At 43.0% G+C, this 11,536-nt stretch overlaps 1 pseudogene; it reads left to right on the top strand.

The window, feature by feature from the left end:
* Positions 1–247: 247 nt before the first annotated feature.
* Positions 248–1,380, top strand: LOC115519719 (annotated as a pseudogene).
* Positions 1,381–11,536: the final 10,156 nt, after the last annotated feature.

Raw genomic sequence — 11,536 nt, 5'->3', positions numbered from 1 at the left:
CTATCACATGTGTTGAGAAAACCTATGTGATAGTCCTTGGGATTTACCTGAGAGTAGCAACCATTAGTTAACTCTTTACTTACCTGATAGATAACTGCCAATTGTAGCTATATGGCCATATCTACTCTAGTCAGAGTTTGCTATGCAAAAATAGCAAGAGAGGTTCTCTCAACTCAGGACTTGATGGAAACAACAAAGAAGTTAAATGAAAATCAAACACATGATCAAGAATGAAAGTCCTCCTTAAATGTTATTTATATATGTCTTTGGAAATAAACCACTACACCCAGTTGTCCATGATAGCAATGGTGCTGTCATTTTAAGGCCTATCATCAATGAAAATAACTCCAAATTAACAGTAAATACTAGAATGGATTCCCTGAATGCACAGGAACTGACTTTACTAAGGCAAAAATAGTTCTTGCTGTCATTGTCACCATGTTCAGTGAATATTATGAGAATCAATTCACGATTGAATCAGCTGAGGTGGTTTTTCCTAATGGAAAATCACATACCTTTCCAGAACTGACTTAATGAAAGGAGGTGGTGATATCTGATCCAATTAACAAATAAGTTGGAACCAGAGCAATTCCAGAAAATTTTGCGAAACTTCCGACTAGGATGGATTTAAAGTCAGAAGTCATAGGTTATGGGAATTGGATTGAGATTGAAATCTCTCCAACCAGAGCTGACATTATCCATGCATGTGATATTGTAAAAGATGGAGCTATTATGGATATAGCAACATTCAGGTGGCTCTCCCAGAAACATACACTGTAACTAATCAGTTTCCTCTTAACAAGCTCAGAGGACTTCTAAGACATGACAGGGTAGCTGCTGGATTCACTGAAGACTCGGCTTTCGTCTGTGCCCCCAAGGAGGTATTGCTGATAAACTTGGTTTCGACATCTCTGCAACAAAGGCAGTTCATATAAGTGATTCTACAGCCATTTAATTTCAGATGGTACACATTGCCCTTCTTCCTGGCCTCCTAAAGACCATAGCCACAAATTATATGATGCCCCTTCCTCTAAAACAAATCTCTGACACTGTAGTAAAAAATGCTAGCAGAGACGTAGGTGAAAGGAACTACAGGCATCTCTGTGCTATTTATTGCAGTAAGAATCCTTGGTTTGAAATAATCCGTGGGTTTCTGGACAGAATTATACAGCTGCTTCATGTGCCTCCTGGTGAAAAGAAGGGAGATGGTGTGATCACAGCATCAGAAGGCCCTTCCTTCTGGGGCATGCATCGAGATGCTTGCCAGCAATCAAAGCATCAGGAAGCTTAGGGTCAGTCCTTCATCCTGATGTCATCACCAAATTTGAGCTAACCTTGTCCTGCCCCTCCCTGGAAATCAGTATCAGGCCCTTTTTGTGAAGAGGGGTCTCTGTTGGGTGATTCTCTCCATGAGGCTTCCCTTCTCCTCCCCTGATGTCCTTTATTTGTCCCCACAGGGGACATCCATTTGTGCTTTAATGTTTAATTAAGTGGAAAGCAGTGAAAAGAAAAAGAATGAAAGCCCTCCTAAAAGTGTCTACAAGTCTGCATACTGTACAGTGGGTTTTGAAATCAGCTTCCAGTTTGCCCTCACTTTGGCCCTATGATCAGGGGAGCCATTTCCCTTTTGGTGGGTCTACAACTCTCCTCCAGATTCTGCTGGCTGCCTTTCCCTTTGTCTCATGCTGTTTCTTTCCAGTGTGTGCACTGACACTGGTTTCTTCCTTTGGGCTCTTAGTACAAGGGTCAGTGAAGCCCCAGCCTTTGTAGAGGCAAACATTTAAAACCTACTTTAAAAACTTTTTTTAATGTTTATTATTTTTTTTGAGAGAGAGAGAGAGACAGAGTGTGAGCAGGAGAGGGGCAGTGGGAGAGGTAGACCCAAAATCTGATGCAGGCTTCAGGCTCCAAGCTGTCAGCACGGAGCCTGATATAGGGCTTGAACGCATCAACCATGAGATCATGACCTGAGCTGAAGTTGGACGCTTGACCAACTGAGCCACCCAGGGGACCCTAAAACCTCTGTTAAGGACTGAGATTACCACTGCATGGCTACAGAGGCTATAGCAATGTGTCTGCAAACTTCCTGGCTGCATTCAAAGTGCTTCTTACGACACCCTCCATTCTCTAGTCTCTGTCACACGCCTCTAAAGGGAAGAGGCATTTTAAACTCCTTTGAGGAAAAGAATTCAATCATTCGCTTCTATTTGGGGTTTCAGACACTGAATGCAAATAAGGATTATGTGATACAACCTGGATAATATCATTATCCATTGTTATCCATTGTTATCCATTGTTTCCTTTGCTCCTTTGACTACCAGGGGCCGAGACTAGTGGAGTGGGTGATGGTACCCACTTACACCCTTCTATCGTCTCCTCTTCTATAGGGTGAGCCCTTTAAGGAAGGGGTGCTGCCTTGCACTTCTCCATGTCTGATCTCTAGTGCAAGGCCTGGCCCCAACAAGGAACAGAGTCGATAGCTGTTGGAATGAATTGCTGCAGTGAACCCACCATCCTTGCTTTGGGGTATAGTACTAGGCGTCATAGCATCATGGAGTCAAAGATAAAGGACTTCTCTTCTGGTGGTCCAGGAACAGAGATGGGACAGGGTGCCATGAACTCAGCTCTGGGAAATCCCAGAGAAGGTCATAGTTTTCCAAAGATTTACAGGCTGAGGAGGAATTCCCCACTCTGAAAACAGTGCTTCCAAAATCCTGGTGCACAGATTGATGCTGGCCGCCAGTGAAATGAAAATGGACAAAATAGTCTTTTTTTTTTTTAAGTTTATTTTTCATTTTGAGAGAGAGTGAGTGAGTGAGCAGGGGAGGGGTGAGAGAAAAGGAGAGAGAGAGAGAGAGAGAGAGAGAGAGAGAGAGAGAGAATCCCAAGCACACTCCATGCTGCCAGCTTGGTGCCCAACGTGGGTCTTGAACCCACAAACCGTGAGCTTATGACCTGAGCCAAAATCAAGAGTTGGATGCTTCACTAACTGAGCCACCCAGGTGCCCGGTGTAGTCATTTTTTTAAAAAAACAAAGCTGAATTCGTTTTTTAATCTGAGCTTATGGCCTTCCTGAAATGTTTTCTCATTTAGTGTAGTCCTGCTACACTAAAATAACCTTTTCGAAATTGTAGTGATGGTAAATGGCAAATGTTTTAACTTAATATATTCTATTAGGGGAAAATTACCCTTACCTTACGTTACTGCCCAGTTTAATTTCATTTTGTTTTGGCTTGACATTTTTCTGCCCCATGTATTCTCTCTAAGGAGCACTGTTAGGCCTGTGGTTTCTAACAAGACACGGACCATTTTGAGAAACTGAACTAAAGTTTTTGACCCTTTCTCCACAGAAACCTGTTTATGTGCACACACACACAAACTTTTGCAGGTAATTTTGGAAGGTTCACAGGCCTTTTTAAGACCAACTGTGAGCTTCTGAAGAATCCAGAAAATCCAGTTAGGAATTCCTGGACAAGAAGGAGTGACAGTCCACTATTGTGAGCAAAATTACCTTTCCCCATTCGTTTGCTTTTTAATGAAATATTTAATGTAAATAAAAAAGTTTTCCCTCATTGCCCTCTAGGGCCATTAAAAGTCCAAGGAAGCTTTGAGATCAGGGAGTTAACAAATATTTTGCAAAAGCAAATGGCGTGCTAAGGGAGCTGCTACCCAGCGTTTGAACCAGCATTCTGTGGTCTCGGTGGGTATGGGAACCCCCTCCTCCCTTTGGCATTTTTTGCTGAGCATACCTTGCAACCTGTCACCACTGACAGGGCTCTGTGCATTTCCCAGGATGTCTGGAGGAGTCTTTTTGAAGGCATTTCAGCCATCTGTTAGGGTTTCCTGCTCTCAAGGGTGCTTTGATGCCATGAGGAGATGTGACATGACATTTGGAATCTGGGCCCATGCATCACAATGCCAAGGGAAGGGACAGCCGCAGGGTGACTGACTCTGGCCCATTGTGCAGGGATGAGCATGTCAATCAAATACATCTGGCTGGGTAGTCATATTGGCAGCTGGGCTGCTCAAATTTAAAGGGGAGAGGGAAATGAAAGGTCGCAGAAAACTTCAGAAGAGAAGGACAACCCCCTTCCTCTGAGAAAGCTCATCTTCCTCTGAGAAAGCCTTGGGGTGCACGTGGAGACCACAGCTGGAGCAGTGAAGTCAACATTGATCACAGGATCTCAGAACCATAAAGATGGCCAAATCCAGAATTTCCCAAACTTCAGTTATTCCAGCCCATAGCCATGATTTTTTGCTCTCTGTATGTCACCAATAATTCATATTTGCTTTAAATAGGCTCACATTTTTATTTAAAAACATGTATTTTTAAAGAAAATTTATAGAACTAACTAAAATCTGGCATTACTTGCTATAAATATACTGTAGTCAAAAATAAATGAAATGAAAACAGAGCACTCTTTGGAAATTCTAGCTCAACGCTTTGGTCTGCTAGCTCATTATTAAAAGGGGAAGTCAGCAAAGATTTTGGGCTTGTTATAGGAACTTACTCAGACTTTATCCTTGATGTAGCTGGCCAGATTGAAAGCAAATTCAAAAGTGAATCGTCATCACTTTATGTGCTCAAAATTTGTTAATACCACATCTAAGGATTTACTAAAATTTATGTGCTAACTAAATTGATTTTACGTGCTACTGGAGGGCTGGATTTCACTCTGCAGGACACGTAGATCTGATCCAAGCTTTTTACAGAGGTGAGGACATCCGGAGGATGGAAAGGACTTGTCCAAGGTAACCATGGTTCTATATCTGTCCTGGTACCTATATACTGTTTAGCCAGGTGATTTTGCAGGTTCTGCCAGAGGCAGGTTGTACCTGCCTACACCTTGGCTTTGGACTCAGCCTTGTGACCTGTTTTGGCCAATGGGATGTAAGCAGATGCGATGCAGGCAGTGGTTTCAAATTGGATCATAGAGCTGGGCTTGCTTTCTTGCACTTGACCATGAAGAGGACACACCACAGTCAGCCTGTCAGTCTGAGAATGATAGACTTGTGCAGGCCTGGATTCTGTCCGTGCAAAGATTCAGTATTTGACTCCCAGTCACTCGTTCCCCTTTTTGGTGCAGTACGTGGGGCGTGTATGTGTGTGTGTATATGCACACATGTTTGTGGATGTGAATATGTATGTATGAGACAGACAGACAGAGACAGAGAGAGGAGGGGGTGAAGAGAAGGGGAATGGAAACCTGGGCTGGGAAGATCAGTGTCCATATCTCCTCCATCTTCCATCTTCTCAGAGCCTAACACAAGCTCTCAAAAATGTAGATGGTTAATAGATGCTTTATCTTTTACTCAGGAACTTGTGAAATTCAGGAAGTATTTACCAAGAACTCTGTTACATACATGGGACTGTGCTACATATACCTGGGGATACAAAAGAAGTCATTTTTGTGTCGTAGGGGATTACGACGTGTTTCAGTGGCAAAGGCACACCTGCATGGTGTGAATAAACACCACTTCAGAGCTGTATTGTTCCTGTACAAAAGTGGCAAAGCACAATGTTCCTCAAATATGGCAGCATCCTCTTCTGCCAGGCCTTGACCGTGCTGCTCCCTCAGCCTACAGTGCAATTCTGGAACACCCCTGGAGAGGTTAGGTTCTCCACAAAGCTGTACTTCCTGTCTTCTTCCTTCCTCTCTTCTTTTCCATACAGGCATTTCTACTTCCTTTTGTTGTGGTGGTTCTTTCTGCCTTTGACCCAGAATATTCATAGGACTTGCATACCTTTCAATGAGTTGCTCTCCTGTCTAGTTGTTCTGCAACCTGGTACCGTCCTTCCCATTCCGCCCCCTTCTAGGAGTCCCGTGGAGTTGCCCGCAGTTCACATGTGGAGTCCATTTTACTCCATCTCCTCCCCCACCGCCGTGGCCAATGCCCTTGTCATGCCTCACCTGCCTGGTTTCTTGGTATCGCCTTTGCCCAGGCTGTTCCCCATAGGGTAGTTGGAATAACTTTGTAAACTGCTAATCTGATCATTTGATTCCCCTGCTAAAAAGTTCCCCAATGGCATCTCTTTGCAATTAGAAGAAACAAAACAAACAAAACAAAACAAAACAAATACCTACAGACTCATTACTGTGTCCTATAACACTCTGCCTGATGTGGATGCTGTATAGATCCACTTTGCAAATCAAACTGAGGAGATATCACACAGGGCAAGTGGCACACCTTCTGATTCCCATGCCATCCATCATTCTTCATGCCAAGGAAGCAAACCACAGTCTTAGTTACCAGTTACTGAGTATGTACTCTAAGATGCACATAATTAAGCTCTTTATACATATTAACTTCTTTATTCCTCATAATTCTGTGAAGTAGGGACTATGTTTATCCCAGTTTTACAGATGAGGAAACTTAGGCACAGAGTGTTCAAGTAATTTCCTTACTACATAGCTTGAAAATGACAGAGCTAAGATCAGAACCCAGACATTATAGCTCCCTTACTGCTGTTGGGCCATGCCATAACTGTAAGACTGACAAATATGGAAGGAATATCCTCAAACTGCTACCTGATTTCCCATCCCCATCATTTTTCTGGCTAGCTCTCCAGCTATCCATATCTTTCTATAGCTCAGGATGGTATTGGTTCTCCATCCTCAAGAGACGGCTCAGTATAACAGCAACATCAACAAAAATTAGGAATCAACCGTTGAAAATTGATAATGTCTCCAAGGGCTGAGATGGTCTTCCTCCAAAGAGGCAATTATGGGAACCTAGTAAGAATGGAAGGCTTTTTGCAGAAAATAGAGTATGAGCAATCCTCACAGAAATGTCAAAAGGATATTGTGTTTTGCAAATGTTTATTGCAAACAGACAAAAGTAGGTTCAATTACTCGTCACAGCCTACACATTTCTCTCTTTGTTGGCCGGAAAACACTCAGGTGTTTTGTTTGGTTTGTTTAATATTCTCCAGGATGGCATGGCGGTATTTTTAGCTTTGAAATTTTGATTGTGAATTTCTGTGGCCTATTAAAAAAAATGCCCATGCAGCCTTGCAACATGAAAAAGAATGACAAAAGCTGGTGAACATGATTAATCCACTGGACTTCATATATCATCTGTCCTTTGCCCCCTCCTTCCTCCATTCCCTGAGCTCTCTAAACATTTCATCTGTGATTCTGGGCACTTTGAAACCGGAATCTGTATTCAGCACATGTCCCTACATGATTAAATAAAAATAATAATCATCTTTCTCTGCTGTTGCCTCAGCAGGAAATAGTTTTTAACTCCACCTCCATTGCCAGTACCCCCAGTCTGGCTTGTTGGAGTGAGAAAAAACATCACAGGCTTTGAAGAAAACTGGATGTTAAATCTTAGTAATAGGGGTGCCTGGGTGGCTCAGTCAGTTAAGCATCCAACTTCGGCTCAGGTCATGATCTCATGGTTCATGGGTTCGGGCCCTGCGTTGGGCTCTGCGCTGACAGCTCAGAGCCTGGAGCCTGCTTCAGATTCTGTGTCTCCTTCTCTCTTGCCCCTCCCCCACTCCCATTCTGTCTCTCTCTCTGTCTCTCAAAAATAAACATTACAAAATTTAAATCTTGATAATGGTGTGACTTTGTGCAAGTTTCTTGTCCTTGTTAAGTCACAGTCTCTTTTGATATCCACTGGGAATGATGATGGCTGCACCACAGGCCAGGTGGTGGTGATAGTTAAGTGAAATATATTTTATTTTATTTATTTTATTTTATTTTATTTTTTTAAATATGAAATTGATTGACAAGTTGGTTTCCATACAACACCCAGTGCTCATCCCAACAGGTGCCCTCCTCAATGCCCATCACCCACCCTTCCCTCCCTCCTACCCCCCATCAACCCTCAGTTTATTCTCAGTTTTTAAGAGTCTCAGGGGTGCCTGGGTGGCTCAGTCAGTTAAGTGTCTGACTTCGGCTCAGGTCGTGATCTCGTGGTTTGTGAGTTCGAGCCCCGTGTTGGGCTCTGTGCTGGCAGCTATAAGCCTGAAGCCTGCTTTGGATTCTGTGTCTCCCTCTCTGCCCCTCCCCTGCTCATGCTCTGTCTCTCTCTGTCTCAAAAATAAATAAAACATTAAATTTTTTTTTTTAAATTAAGTGAGATATATTTTAAATGTCTAGTGCCAAGTAATATTTAGCCATATTGGTTTGAATCCTTATTGTGTGCTGGCACTCTGCCTTTATTATTCATTTAATTTAACTTCATAAAGTAGGAATTATTATTCCTATTATACGGATAAAGAAACTGAGGCTCAAAGCGGTAAAATAACTTGCCTCTTACAGGTTGAACTGCGCCGCCCTCCTCAATAAAAGACATATTGAATCCTAACCCCTGGTAGCTTAGGATATGGTTTCATTTGGAAATAGAGTCTTTATAGAAGTAATCAAGTTTGAATGGTAATTAGGGTAGACCTTCATCCAATGTGACTGGTGTTCTTATGAAAAGGGGATATTTTGACATAGAGACAGACACTCCCGGAGGGAAGACAATGTGAAGACACAGAATGAGAAGAAAGCCATGAGACTGGAGTGATGCATCTGCAGGTCAAGGGGCACCAAAGATTGCTGGCAAATACAAGACACTAGTAGAGGCAAGGAAGTATTCACCTCTAAGCTGTCAGAAAGAGCACGGCCCTGTTAATGCCTTGAGTTTAGACTTTTTAACCTCCAGATCTCTTAGATGAGATTTCTGTTGTTTTTGGCCACCCAGGTTTTGGTATTCTGTTATAGCAGCCCTGTAAACTAACAGATTCCTTAAAGTCACGCTGTGAGTAAGCACCAACACCAGGATTCAGGTCCTGGTCTGACTTAAACCCGGGACTCACCCATTCCACTACCATTGCTTCTCAAACTGTGGTCCATGGACAAGCAGCATTGGCCTCACCTGGGAGCTTATTAAAAGTGCAGAATCTCAAGCCCCCAACCCCAACCTACTAAATCAGAATCTGAATCTTGACAAGATGCCAGGAAATTCTTAGGTACTTGAAAGTTTGAGAAGCACTGTAGACAACCTTCCACAGAGACCAGCAAACATGAATTCCTTTCTCTTCCTTTCCCTAGGTCCCCCTTCGTGTGCAGGTGCAAGTGGGTCTTTCCCTTTCTAGTGTGTTCTCTTTCTGACCCATTTCCCACTCTACTCCTTAATCCCCCAAGGCTAAGTTTGTCCTTTACACATGGCAGGGAAACTGGGTGCAGTGAAAAGACCACGGGCTTTGGGAGCCCTATTGAACTTGTTTCAAAATCCTGCTTTACCACTCAGAGGGCAAGTTGCTTATCTTTTCTTTTCTTTTTAATTAATTATTTATTTTGAGAAAGAGAGAGAGAAAAAGAGAATCCCAAGCAGTCTCTGTGCTGACAGAGCTGACAGCACAGAGCCTGATGCCCGTCTCATACTAACGAACTGCAAGATCATGACCTGAGTCAGATGCTTAACCGACTGAGCCACCCAGGCACCCCCGTCTTCTCTGAGCTTCAACTTTTTCATCTGTTCCTGGCGCCATTACCCTGGTGGAAGCCATTGTCATTATGTTCTGCCTGGACTACTGAAGTAGCCTTGTTGGTGGACTCCCCACCTCCCCAAGTCAATCTCAATCTGTTCTCCCCATTGCAACCTTAATGATCTCTCCAAACAGCAAATCTCCTTCTGTCATTTCCCGTGATTGCAAACCCCGTCCTGGTTGAAGTCTGAATTCCTGAGCATGGCTCCCTGTCCTTTGCATCATGTGCCCATGTCTGCTTCTCCCCTCTCATATCTCCTGCCACTTACCATGCTTACTTTATTATTTACCTTCTATGTGTCCTAACCTTCCTCTACATTCTCAAGCCAGACATCACCTCTTCAGGGTCTTTGCCTACACCACACATCCCTCCCCTGAACTCCTATACTTTGCATGCCTTCTCTGTGCTTTTCTTCATCATATCAACCAAGCGTTTTATTAACTGCAATGTTGATTTATCTATATTCCTCATTAGACCACATGAGCATGAAGGCAAAGACCACGATGATCTTTGTGATGCTTCTATTGCAGCTCCTAACCCGGTGTTGGGATATAAGTCAGCCCTCAATATGTATTTGCTACACAGATCAAAGAAATTGGGAGATGCCTCAGTTTTTAGGCCAGCATTGTGCATTCTGTTGAAGAAACATTTATTTCTGAAGCCCCACTGCTGTTTTACAGATTAGGTGCCACTTGTAGAGTGAGTACAGGAACAGCCAGTGTGTTCTTTCTGAAGTTTCTTTGTTCTTTCCCGCATGATTAAGCCGCCTAGATCCTACCTCGTTGAACAAAGCTAAAGTATTTACTCCTAATTGCTTTAAGTAAGGCCTGTGTGATCTAATCACTAATCAGATGCTTGCGTTTAAGAAAGAAAAATGGCTAATTAACGGAAGCCAGTACCTCCAATATTAAGGATCAGAGCTCTCTATGTGGCAGCATGGTAAGGGAAGACACATAGTGAGGCTTGGAGAGTCTTTGGGGCTTCCTTGGTTTTTTTAGGCTTCGTTTCCAGAGAAGTTGAAACAACACACCCACACCTAACAGGAAGGAGACATTCTGAATGAATCCTAGGAAACTGTCCCCTCCTCCATGCGGTCAATAGTAAGAAATGCTGTGAGTTTGAAGTTAAAAGTTACCTTTTGTATTGTGAGAAATACAAAATGAGAATGTATGAGCCAGTTGTGAAATTTGCACAAGAATAACAACAGCGGTTAAGTTTAGGAAAAACAGAAAATCTTATTCACACAGGATGGGCCAGTTTGGACCTTGAATATACCACATGTTCAATAAATTTTTTTGTTGTTGTTAAAGGTTTCTTTATTTTTGAGAGACAGAGAAAGAGGGAGACAGAGAGAGAGAGAGATCACAAATGGGGAGGGGCAGAGATAGAGAAAGGCACCAAGGATCCAAAGCCAGTTCTGTGCCGATAGCAGCGACCTTGATGGGAGCTCAAAATCAGGAACTGTGAGATCATCACCTGAGCCGAAGTGAGACACTCAACCGACTGAGCCGCCCAGGTGCCCCATGCTCAGTACATTTTTACTGAGTGAATTTCTTGTCACACACACACACACACACACACCTTTATTAAAAAGCATAAAAGAGGGGCGCCTGGGTGGCTCAGTCATTTAAGCATCCGACTTCGGCTCAGGTCATGATCTCGTAGTTCATGAGTTCAAGCCCCACGTTCAAGCCTCCTTCAGATTCTGTGTCTCCCTCTCTCTCTGCCTCTCCCCCACTCATGCTCTGTCTCTCTCAAAAATAAATAAACATTTTAAAAAATGGGGGTCACTCTGCAGACCCTGCTCTTTGAAAGGAAGAAAGAAAGAAAAAGAAAGAAAGAAAGAAAAGAGAAAACCTGAATAAATTTTCATGGAAAGGAAAACCCATGCTATAAAGATGTCCCTTCTCCTCCGGTTAATCTAAAGATTCAAAGCTGTTGCAATCAAAACCCCAACAGAGTTTTTCAAGGAGATTGACAAGCTGAACCTAAAACGCACGTGGAAGAGTAGGGGGCCAAGAATAGCCAAACATTTTTGAAAAAGGAGG

The sequence above is a fragment of the Lynx canadensis genome, chromosome C1 (assembly GCF_007474595.2).
Source record: "Lynx canadensis isolate LIC74 chromosome C1, mLynCan4.pri.v2, whole genome shotgun sequence".
Lineage (NCBI taxonomy): Eukaryota > Metazoa > Chordata > Mammalia > Carnivora > Felidae > Lynx > Lynx canadensis.
The sequence above is the reverse complement of the archived record's forward strand: the minus strand, read 5'-3'. Positions and strand labels throughout refer to the sequence as shown.